The sequence below is a fragment of the Narcine bancroftii genome, chromosome 1, assembly GCF_036971445.1.
Source record: "Narcine bancroftii isolate sNarBan1 chromosome 1, sNarBan1.hap1, whole genome shotgun sequence".
NCBI lineage: Eukaryota > Metazoa > Chordata > Chondrichthyes > Torpediniformes > Narcinidae > Narcine > Narcine bancroftii.
The window spans coordinates 64,450,592-64,475,746 of NC_091469.1; the positions used below are offsets into that span (position 1 = coordinate 64,450,592).

At 42.1% G+C, this 25,155-nt stretch overlaps 1 long non-coding RNA gene across 1 annotated transcript in view; it reads right to left on the reverse strand.

The window, feature by feature from the left end:
• Window positions 1-25,155, reverse strand: part of LOC138758927 (uncharacterized) — a 188,795-nt gene that overhangs the window by 117,646 nt on the left and 45,994 nt on the right. Inside the window, exon 2 of the long non-coding RNA XR_011354535.1 lies at window positions 3,677-3,744. This is a non-coding gene — a long non-coding RNA (uncharacterized lncRNA). The remainder of the gene's footprint in view (window positions 1-3,676; window positions 3,745-25,155) is intronic.

Below are 25,155 nucleotides of genomic sequence, written 5' to 3' on the forward strand. Positions count from 1 at the left end.
CCTCACCCAACCTTGATCAATAATCATTTCCAGTAATTTACAGGTCAAAGGCAATTTGAGCTGAAGGTGCAGGACGAGTTAACTAATTCCAGCACAATTGTGATGTGTATAGATCTAGTTGATGCCTGAGTTTTGCATTGTTTTCTGCTTGTGTTCTATGAAAAAGAAAACAATAACTAACCTAGGTAACCTTGATGCTCAAAGTCAAGCTGAACTTGTGAAATAATCTTACATGAATCAAGCACTGGAGGTACATAAATGCCTATTAATGAGGAGTTAATTCAAGAATCTATGCTGCACTTTATGAAAATAAACAGACTGGAAATAACAGAAGAAAATTAATTCCCAAACAAATGGAAGCAAATTAATCTCACTTCATGGATCAATCTCAAAACAATTCAGGAGATTTTATTAAATGAATACTTACTCTTGATTTCTATTATAATACCAGTTAATTTTCAAGCTTCAAATCATTTCCTCCTTGAGGAACAGAATGCTAGATTATCTCAAGGATGTTACAAATTTCTTAAGGATTAATTAAATTGTTACTTATTTGCACTACTGCATTTTTTATATTTAAAGAGCCAAGATCATTTCTGATGCCAACACTGATGGCTTTGTAAAGAATGCAATAAACATCATATCTTAAGGTCAGATCTACTTTATTTCCTGAGAGGAAGAGAATGAGTTGACTAAAGGAATGAATTTACTGGCTCCCTAGACCCAACACTCCAAGATTGCAAGAACTTGCATTTAAAAATAAAACTGGAAGAACATCTGTGCACTATTCACATCAATTTCTCAAAGTACATGTGCAGATTATGAGGAGAACTTCTTTCGAACCTAGTGGAAATAATCTACAAAAGCAGATGCTGGAGGAACTCAGCCAGTCTTGCAGCGTCCACAGGAGGTAAAGATATATTGCCTATGTTTTAGGCCTGATTCTTCCCCAACCATGAGGAAGGGCTCAGGCCTGAAACATCAGTAATCTACTCCAGCATCTTTGTGTTTTTACTACAATCACAGCATCTACAGACTTTTATATTTTAGTGCAAATGATCCGAATGGTGCTGCATTAAGAACTCTACATTGTGTGATCTCAAGTCCCAAACTTTCCCATCCCATGCCTACACAGCAAATTATATTTTTTGTGTTATAAATACAGAGAAACAATATTAAACTCATGCAGAGGAATTAAGTACGTAGAAAAGTTGGATGCCAAAAAGGTCCTGACCCAAAACATTGACAGGCCATTTCTCTCCATGGCCCAGAGTCCCTCCAGCTTCTCTTTGTTCACCAACAGAAGCACAGCCTGTAACAGAATATGTGTGTGATGTTCAAAATGAAATAAAAAGTAAGCACAGCAAGAAAAGGAAAAAGGAAAATAAATAAATTGAGTAAGTTGGAAGAGAGAAATCCTATCAAAGAATTATTGCCATCAGTAGCACAGTGCCTTTTACTGATTTCAAAGTTCTCCCATTCTGTGGATCTGATATGGTTTTCCCTTCTCCAAGCATGTTGCTATCTTGAGGACTCTATTTTCAAAAATATTTTGTCATAATCATTGTTTAAAAATGTAATTATTATTTATTTTTAAATGTTCTGACAGAATTGGATTATATACATTTAAATGAGAATACTTGGCATGATAACGGGCCCTTCCAGCCCACAAGCCCATGCCACCCAATTACACCCAATTGACCTCAAACCACGGTACATTTTGAAGGGTGGGTGGAAACCAGACCACTTGGAGAAAACCCATGCAGACACAGGGAGAACATACAAACTCCTGATACAGCGCCTGATACAAACCCCCGGTCACTGGCTCCGTAACAGCGTTGCGGTAACCGTTATGCAAATCAGCATGAACAGAAGATAATTCAAGATGCCACTAAAATCTGAATTATTCTCTATGCAGTAAGATGTGGCTTTTTAAAAAGCTTTTATGCAACAGGATTTTTAAAAATGTCTCAAGTTCAAATCAAACCAATGATTTTATGTTGAATGCAATGGTGAAGTGTGAGAGAGCACACCCTTTGGAGGAGCAGGGTATCACAAATAGCTCGTGGATCTTGACATATCATTGCACTTAAGGCATGTGGGCATCAGAAGTTGCTGACCATTTCTCAGAGTGATGACAGCAATGCTGGGAGTTTTACTGCCATGATAACTATATATTAAGCTTCATTGACCTTGAAATGATGTACACGAGCAGTGAATGAAGAGGAGGTCAGATCAAGAGGAGCGTCCTTTGAGGAGAAGCTGTTGTTGAGGCTGGAGTGTTGTCATTTGAGGAGTAAGTGCCAAGGCTTTGCCTTGAGAAGTTTTGTCAAAGAAGCTTGGCAGTTGTCATGTGAGTTTAGTTCTTCAGATTTTCCTCTGTTGCCTTCGTGAAGTTAAGATGCGTTAATGCACCTTACTACCCTCCTGCAGGATGTAAGGTAAAAGGGAAACATCCAGTGTCTCTGGTGACTATACCTTATGGGAGGTGAGTCCATCTGCAACTCCTGATTGACTGAATCCAGCAAATAAAGCTGCTATTGGACTAGTTCAGGAGCATCTGGGATACTGACAACATCATAGATAGGAGTTTTACTGAGATGGTCATACCTAGTATGCAAGTGTCATGTTGCTGGTTAAAGGGGGATTTGAACTGGAGATGATATTGGAATACATGCTTACAGAGGACAGACCATCAGCTTTCAGATTAAGTGGATGGGGATCAGGGGTGGAAGAATATGTGATCAGCTATGATCAGTGATTCCATAGGACCAAAGAAAAGCATAGACAGAAAATTGACAGGAGTTAAACAATTGGGCTGTGATCAGAGGGTGATAAATTATCAATGTGGTGTGAATATAGAGAGGGAGGGAAAGAGGACAAGGGATCTGAGATGATGACATTTGGATTGAAGAGGAATGAAGACAGGAAATTGGAGGATTGAGAGGAGTATGAGGGAGGGGATACAATAGGAAGCACAATAGTGTTCCTACCCAGACTCCTCAAGAAGGGCTCAAGGCACCCATTAGCATGCATTCTACACAACTTTTCAGTGTATACCACCCAATGAGAGGTACAAGCAAGATGGAATTGGTGTATATTTTAAAATGGCATTAAATCATATTTTAACATACATATAACAATTACAGCACGGAAACAGGCCATTAGGCCCTTCTAGTCCGCACCGAACCAAACACCCCTTTCTAGTCCCACCTCCCTGCACAATGCCCATAACCCTCCATCTTCTTCTCATCCATATACCTGTCCAACCTTTTCTTAAATAATACAATTGACTCCACCGCCACTATTTCTCCCGGAAGCTCATTCCACACGGCTACCACTCTCTGAGTAAAGAAGTTCCCCCTCATGTTACCTCTAAACCTCTGCCCCTTAATTCTTAACTCATGTCCTCTTGTTTTAATCTTTCCTCCTCTTAACGGAAATAGTCTATCCACATCCGCTCTGTCTATCCCTTTAATCTTTCCTCCAAAAATTACTCTGCAGCTATCAAGACTTGTGACATCTCTTTGTTAAATTGTGCATCTCCACTCTCATTTCTTTAGTCCTTGGGCATAATGCCATTTTCCAATTATGTTTTTACAAAATGCACAATAGTCTTTCTTTGGTTGTATCGTCGTGCCCACCCAATAAATGACAAATATACGTTTGTGCTTACCATTTCCACAAGGTTTCTGCTGATTGCATTTTTGGACTGTGGTCTATTTATTCCAAACACTACAATTCCTGTTAAAATACAGAGAAATAGAAATAATCTACCAAAAATCTTCTATAACTTTTGTAGAATTCATAAATTAAAATAAAACATCAAACTAAATCACATCACGCAGCAGAGAGGCACCTTCAGCAAAGTTCAGGTTTATTGTCAGATACATGCATGACACATCACATACAACCCTGAGATTCTTTTTTCTGCAGACCAGGCAGAATTTCTACTTACTGGTAACCTTAAATGTGAGAATAAAGATATGCAAACTCAAGAAAAAAGATATGTAAACAAAGGGAGAAATATAAAATAGTTATATCTTCATTAAGAATACAACACATTTAGTATTGCACATTTATGTAACAGTTAAAACAATTCTTCACTGCACAATATTTGCTAAATTTTCCATCCTGGCTTCTCTGCTATGTTGCCATACGGTCTCCCCTCTTCGAAGCATAGCATATAAGGTTGGGGACAATCTAATGGGAGATTTAAACAGCAGATTTGGTCACACATCATGAGAACTGCCCAAGACATCTCCTGTAGAACTCCCTGTCATTCCAGATAGGTTGGGAAACCTCGATCCCATGTGAATATAGCTTTGATTGATTTTTGTACTACTTTGTTGACTTGAGCCAATGTTGTGTAATCTCACCTTCAATACTATGTGCCTTGTAGGAACACTCAACATTGTCAATTTAAATAGCCACCCGGTGGTAAAACACTGTTTGCTTTTGATCTAGGTGCCAGTGGGTTCTTGTAACAATCTAATTGCTTCTTCAAACAGCATGGTGTCAACAGCACTGAACATGCATTCTTATTTAATCTGTGTGGCTCATTGCCATAACAGCAGATTTTATTCAAGTATTTGAAGAGAATTTCTCAGAATTATACGCATGACAATATTGTGAACAATTTTGTTTTAAAATCTGATACAATAAGCATAAGCCAGCAAGCCTTAATGTTACCTCTCTGATGATTTTTAAAAAAAATCCTTTTCTATCATTTCTACCATCCCTTCTTTGTCTTCTCCTTCCCTTCAAGTTTGTCGAGTTCTTGTTTCACAGTCACTGGTACCTTGTGGTATTGCAACCAAACAAAAATTTTATATTGGCATTTCCAAGCTGTATTACCTGAACTGGTTGCTGCCTTTATTTAAGAGCCAATTTTATCATGCCTCTCTACTGGCAGGATGCTTGGTGACATTGAGATACTTAATTTCCAATCCATGTCTAGGAAAGATGTCTGTCCTGAAGACACATAGGAGGCTGTGGAGCAACACACAATCAGCTGGAGGAGCTCATCTGGACAACTGATTTCCTCAATCAGTGAGAGGAATAGAACTGAGAATGAAAACTTAGTCATGATGAAGGTTGCAGCCACAATGTGGACGATTCCTTATTTTCCCACTGATAATGAACCCACTGAGTTCCTCTGGCAGATTGTGTGTTGCACCTGTCCTTCTGAAGCTGCTCCAACTGGCAGGTAATAGCTCTTAAATTATATCAGCCTTTGGTGAATTTTGCAAGTGGCATGCCGATTGTTGGCTGGCAGTGTTTTTTAACCCATTTCATTGGTTTAACAACTTCTCATGGACGATAAGCTCCTTAAAGTATCATTTTATTTTATTTAAAAAAGGGGAGAGTAAAATATTTTTTGTATATATTAGCAGAATGAGGGATTGAACTGCGAGGAGTGTTAAGCATAAAGCAATTACTATAGATTTGTTCTGTGCACATTGGATCCCACAAGAAATGTGTGCAATGTTTAGTGCTATCAAACACCTTCCTCACTTACAGGGATTTACATGTTATTGTCAAGGACAATAGAATGCATCTAAAACACAATTTTGTCTTTTCTTTCCACAGATGCTTAGAACCTGGCCTATCAAGTACCAGTATATCCAAGTACCAGTATACCCAATTACCAGTATATCCAAGTACCAGTAGATCCAAGTACCAGTAGATCCAAGTACTAGTATATCCAAGTACCAGTATACCCAATTAACAGTATATCCAAGTACCAGTATATCCAAGTACCAGTAGATCCATGTACCAGTAGATCCAAGTACCAGTATATCCAAGTACCAGTAGATCCAAGTACCAGTATATCCATGTACCAGTATATCCAAGTACCAGTAGATCCAAGTACCAGTAGATCCAAGTACCAGTATATCCAAGTACCAGTAGATCCATGTACCAGTAGATCCAAGTACCAGTATATCCAAGTACCAGTAGATCCAAGTACCAGTATATCCATGTACCAGTATACCCAAGTAGCAGTAGATCTAAGTACCAGTATATCTAAGTACCAGTATATCCATATAACCAAATACAGCACAGAACAGGCCAGTTTGGCCCTTCTAGTCCATACCGGAACAAATCCCCACCCTCCTTATCCCACTGACCAGCACCTGGTCCATACCCCTCCATGTAATTATCCAGTCTTTCCTTAAATGTAAATAATGTCCTTGCTTCAACCATCTCTGCTGGAAGTTTATTCCACATCCCAACCACCCTTTGTGTGAAGAAATTTCCCCTCATAATTTTCCCCCTGCAATCTCAAACCATGGCCTCTGGTTTGAATATCCCCCACTCTTAATATCCCCCACTCTTAATATCCCCCACTCTTAATCCCCCACTCTTAAAATCTTGAACACCTCCATCAAATCCCCCCTCAATCTTCTATGCTCCAGAGAAAAAAGCCCCAGGCTGCTCAACATTCTCTGCACTCTCTCTATTTTGTTTATCACCTTCCTATAATTTAGTGACCAAAACTGCACCCAGAAATTATTTCCAGAAGGACAAAGCTGGCAAATTTTGGTAGGCTGTCTGGTCAAAGGAGAAGACTGGCTGTCTGAAAGGTGACCTGAAAGAAAGAGGATCATCTGGGGAACTCAGAAGGGGACAAGTTTTGTCAGCAAGACTGATTGAGAAGGAATCAGTTGTGAATGTCCTGGAAAAGGAATTTCTCTGAAAACCAGCAAGAACCCTCCCGAGTGGTCACCATTTGCCTGTTAAGCACCAAAGACTAGTTAACTTTGTTCATGCTTGTACCAGTATATCCAAGTACCAGTATACCCAAGTACCAGTAGATCCAAGTACCAGTATATCCAAGTACCATTATACCCAAGTACCAGTAGATCCATGTACCAGTATATCCAAGTACCAGTAGATTCAAGTACAAGTACATCCAACATTTCCTTTGTTTGTTTTCAATTTGCAGAATCTCCATTTTGGTTTTACTTTGCCTTTACAGGGTATCCTGTTCTGCAAGAAGTAGATTGATAGCAAAACATATGTACATGTTTTGATTTACCTTGCACCAAAGCAAGGTAAATGTATGTCTATTTTCTAGGTTCTGTTTAAGATTTCATCCAGCATACAAAACAAAATGCTTTATTTTTCCAGGTATATTCCAAACATGAAACAGTATCTAATCCTCTCTCTTCAAAGAGCAGTATATGGTGCATAATTTGCTCTGGTTTCTTTTTCAGCGCTTTTTTCTCCAGTACTGCACATTATAGTACGTGTCTTTGCATTCTCCATTTAAATAAAAAGTTTTTTTATTCATGTGTCTATTTCCACTGACATATTAATTTACTGATTTTCACCCCTCCCCCCCAAAAAAAAACAAATACAGTTGATTTGCCAAATACTGCTGGCAGGAGACCAGATCAGTAATTGGGCTTTATACGAAATAATCAGTGCGTGCTGAAAACCCCAAATAAATGTTGATGGAATTTTTATTTATCAAGGCATACTTAATTCCACGGGATAAACTAGATTGGGCTCTCCCTCTCTCTTTAGTTGCAGTGTTTTTTTTCTATTTGCCAAGAGGACTTTAATCTTGATAATAGAAATTCTATGAAGCTCCATCAATGAGTCAGCTTTTCAACAGCACGATATTCATGGTGCATAGTACTTGTATTGATTCCTTCTGACCGCATCAGCAACCTGTTATAGAGTAACCCATCAGCCATGCTCACTGACTCATATTCTGCTAGCTACAATCCAAATCAGCAATTCTTGTAGCTGTTCCAGAAGGTGCAGACATTTAATGTGCTACAAGGAAAGAGCCTGGCAGTGCAAGAGGAAACACATCTATTTGTGATCAGATCGAGAGTCCATTTTAGAAACAGAAATTGTAATGAGATACTTTAAGAAAGCAAAATGCCCTGAATATGGCAGCAATGTTCCTAGTGAAGACTTTCTTCCACTAAGTTTTTAGCCAAAACAGGCCATTTTCCTCCTTTCAGACACTCAATTTCCCTAATATTTCTTCCTGGGGTATGTAGCAACTGAATCCTCCTTGTAAACCGGAATCAAGGATGTCTCGCACTCCAGTTGTTTGGGTTTTGAGAGATGAGAAGAGGGTGAAATGAGAATCAGAGTAGGAATAATGGGCAGGTGAAGATGAAGACAGATGGGTAAGGTGTGGTGGTTATGTGTTCCCCATGAATGGCCTTGAGAATCTCAGTATTATTCAAAATGTCTCTTCTCTACTTTGAGTTCATGTGGGTCAGAGCTCCCTAGACGTTGCATTTCAAGGGGCCCTTGAGTTTGTCTTTAATGGTTTTTCGACTGCAGGCATGTAACGGCACAATCAAGGATTTTTGCCACTACATGGGCAGTCTGAAAAGAAAGGTGCAGGATTTTTTAGTCAATTCCAATGTAAATCGTACCTGAAAAATTCATTGTCAGTCTTTCATTCTACTGCACGTCTAACCACCGGGTCTGTTGCACTCAGGACTTGTAGTCTAAAAAGGCACCCAGTGTGGAATGGCCACACGGGCAGTAATTATGTTTTTGTTTCCATGATTTTCCCGACATTCCAGTCTAAAAAACATTTTTGAATCTTTTTGTTTGTCTGGTAATATATAAAATGTCTTCTGTACCAATAAAAACTTTCTGCTAAAGGCAGATCACTAGATTCTTAGCCTATTGAAGCCTTCCCTCCTCTTCTTTTGTTGTGTCTCATTGCTCTTTATATGCACCATGAGACACTGCACTGCATTCCTTTCATATTAGTGGAGTTGATACTATCCATGTCATTGGCTTTGAAGACTGAGTTCTCAGCTAGGCCGCACAAAGACTGATCATCCTGAGGGGAAAGATGTAAACAGACATCAAGAAGGATTCTGAGGAGCAAATGATTCTGATGACATGTTATTGCCAAAAATATTTGCTGACGTGTTTTAGCAATGTGTCATTTCTTTATGTTGAACACGCATCAATTTTTTTTTGCTGCATGATACCATCGCCAAAAACCTAGATAGAATTGTAAGAGAGAAACTGTTAACAATACACAAACTGCTGGAGGAACTCAGTAGGTCAGGCAACATCCATGGAAAGGAATAGATAGCTGACATTATAGACCAGAGCCCTTCATCAGGAATACCAAGAATTGAGCAGTGGCCTCAATAAGACGGTGGGAGTGGGGGAGGAGAACATACTGGCCCATGATGGTTGAATACAGGTGGGAGGGGAAGGGACAAATGAGGCGTTATATTAGAGCAGTATTAAATGCTTCTGGGTCTGTGTAACATATGAGAATTGCAACTTATTGAGTGATTAAAGCTGCAAATATATACAGCGGCATATGCTAGACAAGGTCACCTTTAAGGTCAATTTGTCTTCAGGCAATTATTCAGAATGATTTGTGCTGACAATGTCTACATTGTCGTCAAACATTAGTCTGATATTTTTGGGCTTAATCAACACATTCTCATTTAGCAAATTTGCCAATTTACACATTTTATGAAAATACTTTGGAAAAGATCACATGGCTAATTAGAAATCTCCACTTTGCTTTCACACATTAGTACTTGGCTTGAAATGTACATTGAACTTTTGCATAAAACTTCTACAAATATGCTTGTGTGATTTTCCTCACAGTTGTAGACACTTATCACTTTGGTTATTTGAAAACCCGGCTCTAGTCACGTTTACTCAATTATCAAAAGTGGATTTAAGGACACAGTTTGCTGTGGACAAAAGAAGAACAAAGCTCCTGAGAGGTATGAGTGTGAATTCTCTCACACAATGGTTATGTCCTCACACCAGTCACATAAAAAAAAGAACCAAAATTTATCCTTCATGTGTAAAGGTCCTAGTTCTGAGATTGTGATCAGTCTCTGAGCAGAACTGGGACACATTTATTTTTCCAAAAATAGACTTTATTTACAATAAATTATTTACAAAAGGAAAAATGTTCAGAGTATGTTCCCATCTTTAACTTCATATTCAAAAATTCCAGTCATTGTGCCTTGTTACATTCGATTTCATTTCCACCATCACCAGCATTGTGGTACCTTGTTGTTTCTCCACCCCAACCACCACCCACCCCCCCCACCCCCCACCCCACTCCTGACCCTCTGTTGTTTGAAGGACTCCCCTTCGGTCTCAGTCCCTCAATGCCTGGCAATGGTAGAACTCTAGACTGTGGTCCTTCCACACAGCGCCATTGGATTTGCTACACCAAGTCTCAGTGCGTCCCTCAGCACGTACTCCTGCAGCCTGGAATGTGCCACTTGGCAGCATTCCCTCATCAACATCTCCATGTGCTGAAAGACCAATAGTTTCGGGCAGACCAAAGTGCATCTTTAATCGAATTGATGGTCTTCCAGCAGTTCTCAATGTATGATTCTGTGTGAGTCTCTGCAAACATCTCATGGATCCAAAAGTCTTCTGTCATGCTGCTACTGGGAAAAAACTGTGACAAGAACCCTTGCATCCTTCTCCATACACTCTTAGCGAACCTACATTCATCTAAGAGGTGGACAACTGTCTCCACCCCACCACAGTTATCGTGAGGACAAGGTGGGTGATGTTTCAGTTGCACAGGAATGATCTGACTGAGAGAACTCTCACCGCCAGCTGGGCCCAATGCTTGTTCATGAACCCTGGCAATGAGCAATTCCACCCAATGACCTGAATGGTCTGCTCAGGGAATGAGCCCACCAAGTCCATCTACTCCTCATCTCACTTTCTGCAGCACATTCCATGCTGTCCACTGACTGATGGTCTTGTGATCAAAGACGTTTGTCTGGAAAAATATGTGGCGTGGCAGAGACCCGCTGACTGGGACATTATGCGGCAATGGGACCAGACCCATACTTCGCAACACCTGGGACAAATAAAATCTCAGCACATAGCAGCACTTGGTGCCTGAATACTTTGGTTCCAAGCACAGCCTAATGCAGCCACACATTGTGGTGCAAATAAAAGCTCTCACGATTGGAGGGAGAGCACATACTTTTATTAGCTTATAACAAAGGGTAGGGTCTTACAATGATCTTCAGTAAGGGTCAGGGTTTAGGTGGGAAACCTGGGTTATATATGGGTAGATGGGGGCAGAGCCTAGGGGAGGAGCCAGCCATCAGCACAACCCATCACCAGTGAATCTCAGTTCACTGCACACACAAAGGTGGTCATCAGGATATCAGGATATTATGGTGAGGGCCACATTGGGTACACCCTTGTCCCCATTGTCTGGTGACTTCCACATGGCAACCCTTCAGACCCTTTTCATCTTGGATCGTAATATGAAACAGAAAACAATTCTAGTGATTGCCATGGCAGAGGTGTGAGGGATGGGCCACACCTACACCACATACAGCAGTACCAAGAGCACCACTCCAGATAACTCAGTTCTTCCATGTTATTGAGAGGGAGCAACAAGCCCACAGACCCAATTTCTGGTGGAGCTTTGCAATCTGCTCTGACCAATTTTTGTTGCCGCCTCGGCCCCTTAGGCAGATCCCCAGCACCTTTAGGTAATCAGATTTGACTGTGAAAGGGATGATGAACCACTGAGACCAGTTACTGAAGAGAACTACCTTGATCTTGTTCCAGTTTACCCTGGCACCCGAAGCTGACTCAAACTGGCCACAGATACTGATCACTCTGTGGATTGATTATGTGTCTGAACAACAGGCAGCGACATTGCCCATGTATTGGGAAGCCTTGACCTGAGTGCCTCCACTGCATGGCAATGTCAGTCCTCTTACACTCTTGTCCTTCCTGATGTAGCACACAAATAGGTCTGGGAAGAGTGGGCAACCCTGCCTGGCTCCAGACTTGATGGGGAAGCTCTCTGTTTACCACCCATTGATTTGGACTGTGCTGTGGATGACCACGTAGAGCAGGTTAATCCTAATCCAGATTCCCTCCAAAGTCCCATTTTGTGGAACACATCCACCATGTACATGTGCGATATCCAGTTGAAAGCCTTGTCGAGGTCTAAGCTAACCAAGCAGACGTTCATATCTCTGTTCTGCACTTGGACGATGGTATCCCTGATCAGCATAAGGCTGTCAGAGCTCTTCTTGCCTGGAACCGTGCAGCTTAGGTCTGAGTGGACCAGGGCAGACTTCATTCGATTGGCAATAACCTTGGACAGGATTTTGCAGTGGATGTTTAACAATGATATGGGTGTCCTATTCCTGATCTCCTCTTTCTCCCCCTTCTGTTTGAAGATTAATGTGACGATGTCCTTCTTCATGGAGCTTGGCATGCTGCTCTCTAGGAGTATAGCATTGTATACTTCCGGCAGGTCTGGGTGCATCCAGTTCCATGTTCCATGTACAACTCAGCTGGTAGGCTATCATCTCCAAAATTGTTACTCAACCTGAAGGAATGTAGAAGTCTGTCAGGTCCCCATGGGTAGAGGACAGGAAGTTTTGGGAAGAATTTCTGCTGTAGCCTTCATGTCATACAGTTCAGCATAAAAAGCTCTACCAATCCTAGCTGCCCATCTGTGAGGAATCTTCCTTAAGGCTATGAATCACAGAGCTCCCTCTGTGTGAACCTTTTGGAAGAAGAAGCATGAGCATGCCTCATCCTGAATCATCATGTTGACTCTGGGTTGGAACACGATGTTGGAGCTCAGTGAGGCCCTGTTCATTTCTATGTGTTTTACCATGCAATCTCTCTTGACCCTCAGCCATGTTCGCAGGTTCCCACCTTTCATTCCTTGAATATTTTTAAGCATTTTCTTAAAAGGTCTCTGCAGAATTAATTATTCCACTTCTCTAGATAGGACTTAGGCCCTTCAAGGATAAAAGTCTCTTCAAGCAATGTGGGGGAAAAATATTGCAGGCATATTGAAATTAGTTTTGTCTCAATTTAATTTCCCTTGAAAAAATTTATTTGTTAGAGTTAGGAAAGTATTGTATTGGCAAATTGGCTGTGTGGGGCCTTAAGAGCCAGCTAGATATATGATGGAAATTCCAGTAACACATGAGCCACCCCCAGAGTTAGCCATCCAAGGGAGAACACAGATTGAAGGCTGAGTTCTGTTCACCTTTCCACTGTCACCCACCCCACCCCCCCACCCCCACCAACCTTTTCTCCCACATCATCCGGGGTTAAGTGAAATGGATCTTGAAGCACACAAAGTTGATCCATTCATTAGAAAGGGAAGTTGGTTGAGAGAAAAATGAAAGCCAATGGTTCAAGGCAACTTTGAGGCCAAGACTGTGGAGTTGTTTGGCTTAATAGCCAGGGGAATGGAAATATTACTTGAAAAGTCAAATTCTAAAATTAAGGGAAAGAAAATCTTAAATTCCTTGTGAATGGTGTTAGAAGTAATTGGCAAGAATAAGAAGTAGCAGCTGAAGATGCACGGTTCACAGAGAGAATGTTCACAGGCTGGATTTGAATTAGATTATATAACTCCATCAAGTATTACAGGATACAAAACAGGGAATTAAAGCCAAGCAATCTGTGTCATAATTTATCATCAATATAAGAAGGCAGCAATCATATTTACTTGCCTTGTATGATGCAGTTTTATTTCCTTTACCTTTTTACTCCAATCCAGCAATCATTGACCTTGAATTTAACTCCTATTGAATTTTGTCTGGCTGGGTAGTGAATCGAATTGGAAATTCACCTATTTGTGCTGAGGTCTGAGCTAAAGAATTTTAACTGCCAGATCTTGTGAATATGCCTTCAGTCAACCTCTTGCCCAGAATAGGAACACTTTATGATAGTTTTGGATGGCTGGCTGAGCTTGCACCTCACGGCCTACAAAAATTGCATACTCTTGAGTTTAAGTCTGTTTCAAATATATAAACAGGGCAACAGTACTGAGCACACGTCTATGTCTCATTTTTGCCTCATACGTTAAGTAGAAAATGAAACTTGCAGTCACACAACTCCCTTTGCAAAGGATATTTTATTGCTCTGTTTAAATGCATAGTTTCACCTGTATCCATAGTTTCTCATTCCAGATATGTGAACTACTAAGAATCTCAATCTACCCCATCTAAGTAGAGGAGGAGTGGCAATGTTGAAGATGCACGATTACTCAGCTGTTCCTTTGTTATTACTAGTTCAAAATTATTGTAAATATTCGAGTATAATGCAAAAATCTTCCCCTCAAAAATAGGGGGGGGGGGGGTCACATTATACATGGGAGTAAAAATTTTTTTTAAATTTCTGCAACTCGCGACTCGGGCTAGAGAGGGGGGGTCGCGAGAGATGACGTCGCGAATCAGGAGGGTGAGGAGAGGGGGATCATGAGAGGCGACATCGCGAATCAGGCAGCCGGGCCTGTCTCAGGCAGGTGAGGGGAGAGGGGATCATGAGAGACAACAGCGTGACTCAGATGGGTGAGGGGAGGGGGGTTTGTGAGAGATGACATCATGAATCGGGTGGTCAGGCTGGCAAGTGGGTGGAGAGACGGCAGCGCGACTCGGGCGGGCGGGCGAGCAGCCGGAGAGAAGTCAGCGTGACTCAGGCGGGTGAGGGGAAGGGGGATCGTATTATACACGGAATGCATTATACAAGAATATTTACAGAACTCAAAAATTATCATTTAAATGCAGTTATTTGAAGCTTTACAACACCAGCATTGATCATATCCTTACAATTAAAGTATAATCTCTTATTATCCTCCTGAATCAATGGGATCTGGAACTCTTCTTCATTTTGCAACTGGATCCTCAACCTCCTCATTGGAAAACCCCATCAGTGTAGATTGGCAACATTATCTCCTCCTTGCTGACCATCAATACAGGGGCAGTTCAAGGCTGGGTCCTTAGTGACCTGCTATATTCCCGCTAGCCTCATTATTGTGTTGCCAAGTTTGGTTCCAACACAATCTCCAAATTCACTGAATACACTGCCATTTTTGACCAAAAACAGGTAAGTCAGAGAATAATGTCGGATAAGAAGCTGGTTGTATGGAGCCAGAACAATAGCTTTGCTCTCAACATCAGCAAGTCTAAGATGTAGAGATGGAGGGAACATGCTTTGGTCTTCATTAATGGGAAGGCAATGGAGAGGGTTTGCAGCTTCAGGTTCTTGGGCATCGACATATCAGAGATCCATTCCTGTGGCCGGCACATCGAAGCAATCGTGGAAAAGGCACACACCAACACCTTGACTTTTTAGGGAGACTGAGGAGATTCAGCATGTTGAATTTCTGCAGGTGTACTGTGGAAAGTATACTGACTGGTTGCATCATGGCTTGGTTTGGAAACTTGAACGCCCAAGAGCACTGAAAGCTGCAAACTTAGGGAAGTTCATCATGTGCACCAACCCTCATTGAAGCCATCTGTGTGAGCTATTGCATAAAGAAAACACCCAGCATCAGAAAAGGTTTCCATCAACCCTGATCAAGTTCCCTTCTTGCTGCCACATTCAGGAAAAAATGTACAGAAGCTTGAAGTCTGGCATGATTAGGTTCAAGAACAAATTTTTTGCAGCAGCTATCAGGCTCTAAAATCTCCATACTACCCTAACCATAACAATGTTTCAAAACCACCAAAGATGTGTCTGCACTAACAACACAGAACAGTTTTGGCAGCACAAGACAACTATGAATATTTTTAAACTTTCTTAATCTTTTTATATTTAGTTTTTTTCTTCTTGTGTGTCAATTTAAAAAGCCATTAGTGTGCCTTGGGAAACAAGACTTTCATTGTGTCTGTGTGTTCTAATGATCTAGATGACAATAATTTTCATTCATTTATTCTTTTTTTTAAACTTTATTTATTCGTTCAAAAAATAAATAATATATGACATATACAGCAATTAAACATGAACATGAACATTTTTTATATATATAAAAAAAGAAAAGAAAAGATCCCCCCTTCAGCCAAGGAGAGCCATAAAAAAAGAAAAAAGAAAGAATATTAAAAAAAAATTAAATATACATATTAAAATCTAGTCAATATAAATTGAAATTTAAATATTCTGAGTATAACAACCACTTATTACTAAAAAAAATTATAATTATCATGTGAAACATATGTAATTTTTTCCATTATTAAACAATATTTCATCTCATTATGCCATCTATTAATATCAATCATATTTATATCTTTCCACGTACTAACTATACAGTTTTTCGCTAAGGATAAAGCTAAATATACAAAAGCAAGCTGAAACTTATCTAATCCCAAGCCTTTCAGAGGTTGCAAATTACCCAATAAAAATACTGTTGGATCTAAAACTATTTTAATCTTATACAGATATTCTAAAAACGATTGAATTTTCTTCCAAAAAGATTGTATATGTATCCACGACCAAACAGCATGAAAAAAAGTTCCAACCGTATCACCACATCTAAAACACAAATCTGATTCATTAAAACCATATTTTTTTTTAAATTTTCAGATGTCAAATATAATTGATGTAAAAAATTGTAATTAATAATTGCATAATGTGTATTTATCAATCGAGTTACACTATCATAACAAATACCTAACCAATCCTCTTCAGAAAAAGTAAAACCAATATCTGCTTCACATTTAATTTTAGATCTATCCCAACCCTTTTTATCCATACCATCCTGTAAATTCAACTGTGATAAAATAAACGTTCGATCCAGGATCCAGTTTCATGTTTTCCTTCAGATGTATATAACTTTTTATAAAATGAATAAAATTCATCATTAATCTCACGAGGTTTATGTTAATAAGAGAATTCCGTCTAACAGCATTAATAGTCCTCGATATCTGTTCTTTCTTTAATTGCCACACCAGTACCTTATGTGCTTTCTCTCCCCATTTGTAATACCGTTGTTTAGTCCTATTAATCACACATTCAAATCGATAAGATTGCAAGGTATTATGTTTCAATTTCAACCTAGATAATTCAATTTTCAAATCTTCTGTAGCATCTTTCTGAAATTCCTTTTCAAACTCATCAATCTGTTTCTCTAATTCAAGACTCTGATTTAATCAATTCTTTTTTATTTTAGAAGTATAACTAATTATTTGTCCTCTCAAATAGGCTTTCATGCCAAAACTTGCTTACGTTTAATCGGACTATTTAATCCTCAAACATTAAAAGTAGCAAACCTCATATCTACTATATCTAATATCTACTATTATTACTAAATACCAATAATATCTTTATATAAAAACTCAAATCAATGTATATAGGCCCTCCAATAAAAAAAATCACAAATTAAAAACTAAAGTTTAAAAAAACAATAAAAAATCCCCCCCCCCAAAAAAAAACTACCAAAAGGTAGTAATCCCATAAACAAAAATTGGGTGTGGATCACCCACCAGTGGCTGATGACTAGTAAAGAACTTAGTGCAAATCTCCCCCTCCCCAGTCAAACAATCAGTAACATCCAAGTATCATAATAACAAAAAAAAAGAAAATTCTTCTTTTCATCCAAAAGACTCCAATCTCAAAGATCCCATTTTGGAAGGAGGTGGACTCTTTCCATTCCCATTTTTCCTATTTCTGCTATTTCTTCCATTTCCAGAACTGCCAAATTTTTCTTTAGTAGATAATGGTGAGCTACGTCTTTGTCCTCTTATATCCAGCAATGAGTCAGCAAAAATTATTGCTTCACAATCAGTTTCAAAAAACCGAAATTGATAGTCTCCTTAAAAGACTTTCAACACTGCAGGGTAACGAAAAGTAGACTTATAACCTTTATGCCACAAAACTACTTTAACTGGATTAAATCGATGTCAATGTTGAATGACATCTTGACTCAGATCAGGATAAAAAAGACTCTACTATTTTGAATCAATAATGGAGTTTGTCATTGTCTCGCATTTTGTACTGCAAGTCGAAGTATTGCTTCTCTATCCAAATAACTCAGACATCGAATTATTACTGGTCTTAGGGGTTGACCAGCTGAGGGTATTCTTCTTAAACCTCTATGGGCTCTTTCCAGTGCCAATACCCAGAGAAAAATTTGCCCTAATATTTGCAGAATCCAGTCTTTAAAGAAACGAAGAGGGTCTTGTCCTTCTATACCTTCTGGCAAACCAACAATTTTCACATTATTCCTTCTGCTTTGATTTTCCAAATAATCTTTTTTTCTTTCTAGATCCTTTTCACGATCTCCTAATTCTATGACTGATTTTTCCACCTTCAACACTTTTTCTGTGTTAGAAGTCACTTGTTGTTTACAGTCCAAAAAAACAGTCTGAAATTTTTTAAAATTCTTCAAAAGATGCATCCACATGTGTCTTAACCATATTTAATTCTGATTCATTCATTTATTCGTTCAATATCTTTCAAGAAACTGAACTTTTGCATTTCTTTCATCATGAGAAATTAACCATGGAAAGGCTGAGTCCTTTGTTTTTAATTACAATATCAATTGCCTCCAAATGGTGCCATTTTTAAATGTATTTTACATAATTGTAATAGACTTTGGACAATTAATATAAGAATTTATTAACTGTTCACACCTTCATTGCATTGCTTTTGTATTAGTTGTTGGTCTCATCTGTCCTAAGTCATCGATTGGGAGATGGAGCCTAGCCAGCAATGGGGTTGAAAATGATATCTGCTATCCTCAGTGAGGAAGGAGGTTGGGGCGTGTGTTATGGCTTTAATTACTCAGAGACTCTCACTTTTTTTGCCTTGGTGACCACCATAGTGAAGGTCATTGTTATATATGTTTCATAAAAAGGAGAAAGATTGGCAACTCCAGGATTTGTCACTGAGCACTGAACAGGGGCAAGTCAAGAATGTTTGTCTCACTAACATGGTGCACTTGTCAGGAATGCCAGTTGTGAGCCTCTTCACTACTTGGTTCTGCATGACATTCCCTGTTAAACATCATGCTAAAAGTGGCTAAGCAGAAGTTGACAGTGACTTACAGATTCTCTGCAGCACCAGTCATGATGCAGTTGGACTAGGTAATAAAAAACACAAAAAAAGTTAAGGATGGGAGCCAATCAGAGCAATTTGCATTTTTTCTGCATTTTAATAGAATTTTGCATATAAATAGAATGACATGACAGAGTCATGCACCTAACTTGAAAATTAATCAGTGGCTCATAGCAATATGACAATAATTTAAAAAACAGAATTCCTACTGAAGTCTCAACAGTCAACCACAATGGTTTTAGTGTGTGTGTGTGTGTGTGTGTGTGTGTGTGTGTGTGTGTGTGTGTGTGTGTGTGCGTGTGTGTGTGTGTGTGTGTGTGTGTGTGTGTGTGTGTGTGTGAGAGAGAGAGAGAGAGAGAGAGAGAGAGAGAGAAGCCGACAGGCGTATCTTTCATTAAGTGTTGATGAATTGCAATGGCACAGATGATCTAAGGTGTTACTAAATACAAAAAATACTTGATTGTTACTTCCCATATTTTGTCACACAAAAGTGCCAGGTACAAAAAAAAACTACCAACTTAATAAGGTAAATTGATTCAATTTGAGATAAATGTCTCTCGGCTAATTGAATCACCCCAAGTCATTCAGCACACATTTCACCATCGTGCTGCTTCTACCAGACAATTATGTGAAATCGCAATCAGGAAATTTTCCCCAGTGAACTTTGCAATATCTTATCATTTTTATTCCTTTATTTTGATGTACATATTTTAATTTAGTGGCTTATTCAACCTGTGGATGCCTAAGACCAATTTTATTCATCATTGAAAATTCTTGAATTAACTCCTGTTCCATCAATGAAGTGCAAAATCAAGTAAATGAGAAGTTATGTCACTGGTAAGATATGCATTTGGCAAGTCAGGCTGGCTGAAGGGAAAAAGTATCAGGCTACCAGAAATTGAGGTAACACATAAGTTCTGCTGCAGTGAGCCTGGAGAGGAGTTGATTGAAGATGGTTGATGAAAATGCAAAATGCAATATGGGGACCCTGCCAATCCTGCCAGCAAGTTCATGCTCAAAATTAGGAGACATGGAGGATGCCAATGTTAACATGACTTGGGGACGGGGTGTTTTCAGGCCCTTCATTTGCAGTCTGCAAGTGATGGACAGCTCCAGTGACACATAAACCCAGTCGATTTCAACTTCAGCACAAAGAGAAACCACACAAATGGGGGCTGCAATCAAGGCTGTATTCTGTTCAAGAGGGTCCACATATGGTTCAGGAGAACTGAAATGCATGCTTCATTTAGTATCTGGTTGTTGTTGTGTTTTATTTATCATGTTTGAATTTATAAGTTTGATTTATAATTCTTTATTTGCATTGGCTTTATTTACTTCTTTGAACAAATGGACAGTTTGAGGTTCAGCAAGCACGAGAAATTAAGATGTGGAAGGCCAGGAGAATGAGCATTTGTTTTTCAGAGCAGCAGGATTTGACAAGTTATAAAGAGATATTCCAGCCAATAAGAATCTGTTTCAGTTGCCCCTTCCCATTCCTTGCACTCCAAAGCTGGTTGCATGGCTTCTTCTTCTTCTTCTTCTTTCCACGGGCAGGGAGACTGCTGACTGACCAAAGGAACTGTTCACACTAACCACCCGAGACTCTCATGTGTACAAAGCAACATTTATTTATTTATTTTTATTGATATAATGCTTGTCCTGCGTATGTATTATTTGTCTGTATGTGTGTTACGTCGGATTGTGTGTCGGTCTGTTTTGCACTGAGGACTGAAGAAGGCTGTTTCGTCGGGTTGTACTTGTACAATCAGATGACAATAAACTTGACTGGAACTCCAACGATGCTGGGATGGACAACCATTCTCCTTGAAACATCTCTGCTGTCTGTGAAACCTGAGCATGTTATGATCTGTCACTGTTGTGTTTGGAAGAATATCAGGCTTGGTGGGTGTGATAGTACAGATCTATCACCAATGTATATAGTGTATATAGTTACTGTATTTAGATTGTGCTTACAGCGATTGGCTGAGAGCTAAGCCACGCCTATTGTCTGGGTCTTAAAGGGTTGTGTCCCTAGCCTGGTCGGATCATTCCGGACTGGTCGGCCACCTGTGAAGAGCTCCTGTCTTTTGCTAATAAAAGCCTTGGTTTGGATCAACAAGTCTTTGGTTCTTTCGACGAGCTCTACAATTTTAGTAGCAAAAAGAATTTTTTTTGAAAGGGATGGAGCGTTTAACTCGGCCAGAAAAACTTGATATCGACCCACAGTCAGCTACAGCCTTCAAAGCCTTTAAGTTCTGGCTGCTGAACTTTGAAAACTTCCTGAGGTTCATTGAGGTGGAGGAGGAGGATAACCAGTGTCTAACAGCATTGTTGTCTATGGTGTCCTTGAGAGTCTACGAGAACATCCAGGATGAGACCACTTACACCGCAGCCATAAAGGTACTGAAAGAACTGTATAATCAACCGGTGAACAGAGTTCATGCCCAGGTCGTGCTTGCGTCGAGGAAGCTGAAAGAACTGTATAATCAACCGGTGAACAGAGTTCATGCCCGGCTCGTGCTTGCTTCGAGGAAGCAACAGCCTGGCGAGTCCAGCAGGGCATATTTACAAGTATTAAAGGCATTGGGCAAGGACTGTAACTGTGTGAACAAAACTTCTGCCGAGATCACAAATGATCTCATCCGGGATGCCTATGTGGCCGGGCTCCAATCGAACGAAGTGAGGCTGCGCTTGCTCGAGCAAGGGGTAGAAAAACTAGAGGATGTGGCCCGGATTGCAATCACAATGGAGGATGCAGCTTTAAAGTCCACTGAGTTCTCTAGGGACTGGACCCCTCATTCTGATGTGAGTAGAGTGCCCTTCTACCCTACCACTGACGGCCTGTCGGCTGCTGCTACCCTGCCCCCTGCGAACCCAAAATGTTTTTTCTGCGGGAGGGACAAACACAGCAGGTCCCAGTGCCCAGCAAGAAAAGCCAGGTGCCAGAAGTGCCTTAAAAAGGGCCACTTTGCTGCAGTCTGTAGGTCTAAAATGGCCGCCGGCAAACACAGTGCCTCGTGTGAAGCCCAATCGCCACTATCCCATTCAAACTCTTCTTCCCCAGAGCTCTCGTCCAATGAGAGCGAGGGCTCCCCTGCACGGCAACGCCTGATGTCACGGAGACGCCGAACCCGGAAGGGGCAGCCCACCCTCGCAACCATGGTGTTGGCCTGCCTCTCGCCCCCGTGCAGAACACTCGACGCTATCGCCGCTACTGCCGCCGCCACAGACACTCCCGGGGCCGACGCTAACGCTGCTGCTACCGCCGCCACAGCCACCCCCGCGGCCAACCAGGTACTCAACCTAGCATCCATCGCCGACGACCGCCAGGGACAGACCGCCGCGACCAACGACCTACCCACGACCAATCGTGAGCAACTACAAACCCCACTACTTACCATTCACCCGCCGATGCCGCCACAACAGCACTTCCGGGAGGTCCTCCAACCTGCTCCTCGAGCGTTGACTATGTCATCCCGTTGCGTGACATCATCCCGTTGCGTGACGTCATCGCACAAAACTCCCCTGTCAACTGCTTCAATAATACTAAACCAGCAATGCTCTCATCCCCTCACCAGAGCAATGGAACTGATTAAAGTGCATGGACACTACACCAATTGCTTATTTGACTCTGGGTCAACTGACAGTTTTATCCAGCCAGATCTGGCCCTCCGTTGGGGACTTGACATTATCCCCACTACCCAGAGGATCTCATTAGCGACGAGGTCGCACTCGACTGGGATAAAGGGATATTGCATCGCCACGCTGGAAGTACAGGACGTAACGGTCACCCACTTCAAATTATTCATCCTTCCCCAATTGTGCGCCCCAGTGTTGCTGGGATTAGACTTTCAGTGTCAGTTCCGAACGGTGTCCCTACACTTTGGGGGACCCCACGCCCCCCTCTCGGTCTGCCATCACCCCACCCCCGAAGCACCCGAGCAACCCGCCCCCGTGCCCCGGGGCCACTCCTGCGGCCTTTCCACACTCCGGATTGCCCTGCCAGCACTCTTCGCAAACCTCACCTCTGGCTGGAAGCCTGTGGCCACCAAAAGTCGGCAATATAGTTACGAAAACAGGCAATTCATTAGGAGTGAGGTGCGTAGATTGCTGGATGAGGGCATCATCGAACCTAGTTCAAGCCCCTGGAGAGCCCAGATGGTGGTTGTCAAGAACAGGGAAAAACTACGGATGGTGGTCGACTATAGCCAGACCATTAACCGCTTCACGCTCCTGGATGCGTACCCCCTGCCATGCATCACGGATGTGGTGAACCAGATCACCCAATACCGCATATTCTCCACCATTGACCTACGTTCGGCCTACCACCAGCTCCCGATCCGCTGCAAGGACCGACCATTCACGGCCTTTGAAGCGAATGGGCAGCTATATCAATTTCTTGGGTACCATTCGGGGTCACGAATGGTGTCACGGTCTTCCAGCGGGAAATTGACCGGATGGTGGACCAGAACGGGCTAACCGCTACCTTCCCGTATCTGGACAATATCACCATCTGCGGCCACAACACGCAGGACCACGACGCCAACCTAGATAAATTTCTTCAAACTGCCCGTCGGCTGAACCTGACTTACAATTTGGACAAGTGTGTCTTCCGGACCACACGACTCGCTATTCTAGGTTGCGTGGTGGAGAACGGGATAGTTATGCCAGATCCTGACCGCATGCGTCCCCTAATGGACTTACCCTCCCCCCATACCCAGAAAGCTCTCAAACGCTGCCTGGGCCTTTTCTCGTATTACGCCCAATGGGTTCCACACTACGCCGACAAGGCGCGTCCTCTTATCAAGACCACCTCCTTTCCCCTCTCGACCGAAGCCACAGCGGCTTTCGATCGAATCAAATCCGACATCGCTGCTGCGACGCTGCACGCGATCGATGAGTCTGTTCCGTTTCAAGTCGAGAGTGATGCATCCGACTTCGCCCTGGCAGCCACCTTGAACCAGGCCAGTCAGCCTGTAGCCTTCTTCTCCAGAACCCTCCAGGGTCTGGAGAGTAGACACTCCTCGATCGAGAAGGAGGCCCAAGCCATAGTTGAAGCGGTGCGTTGTTGGAGACATTACCTCGCTGGGAGGCGCTTTACACTGTTGACTGATCAACGCGTGATCTCCTTCATGTTCAGCAACACCCAGCGAGGTAAGATTAAAAAACGACAAAATCGCCAGATGGAGAATCGAACTCTCCACCTTTAACTATGACATCCTGTACCGGCCTGGTAAGCTCAACGACCCGCCTGACGCGCTCTCCAGGGGGACGTGCGCCAGCATACAGATGGACAGACTACGGAAACTCCATGAGGCGCTCTGTCATCCAGGGGTCACTAGGTTTGCTCACTTTGTCAAGGCGCGCAACCTACCCTACACAGTCGAGGAGATCCGCTCCATGACCCGAGCCTGTTCGGTGTGCGCTGAATGCAAGCCCCACTTCTTCCGTCCGGATAACTCCCACGTTATCAAAGCCACCAGCCCCTTCGAGCGTCTTAGCGTAGACTTTAAGGGGCCCCCTACCGTCGACCAACCGTAATACCTACATCCTTATGGCCATCGACGAGTACTCCTGCTTCCCATTCGCTGTGCCCTGCCCAGACACCACTGACGCCTCAGTGATACAGGCCCTTCACAGTATTTTCGCCATTTTCGGATACCCCAATTCCATCCACAGTGACAGGGGGTCCTCATTCATGAGCGCGGAGCTGCAACAGTACCTTCTGGAGTGTAGTATCGGTTCAAGCAGGACCACGAGCTATAACCCACGCGGTAACGGCCAGGTCGAGAGGAAGAATGCCACCATATGGAGAGCAGTTACACTGGCTCTCCGGTCTAAAGGTCTCGCCACCTCTCACTGGCAGGTGGTTCTCACTAGTGCCTTACACTCCATCCGCTCCCTCCTATGTACTGCAACAAATGCCACCCCCCACGAAAGGATGTTCCTTTTCCCGAGGAAATCTGAATCAGGAACCACTCTACCGGCATGGCTCACCGTCCCTGGCCCCGTCCTTTTGCGACGCCATGTCCGGCACTCAAAGAATGACCCATTGGTCGACCGAGTGACTCTACTCCACGCGAACCCACATTACGCCTACGTTGAGTTCCCAGACGGGCGGGAGGACACTGTTTCGGTGCAGGACCTAGCTCAGCACGCGGTAGACCCAGCAAACCCCCCAACCCAACCTTCCCCAACTCTTTATTCCCCAGGCCCCGTGCCGCAACAGAAGGACCAACAGCACCCCAATGACCCGGGCCACCATGCCGACAACACGATTGGGGAATTGAGCGATGGAGCAGTCGCACCCGACGAGCCCGCTGGCGACAC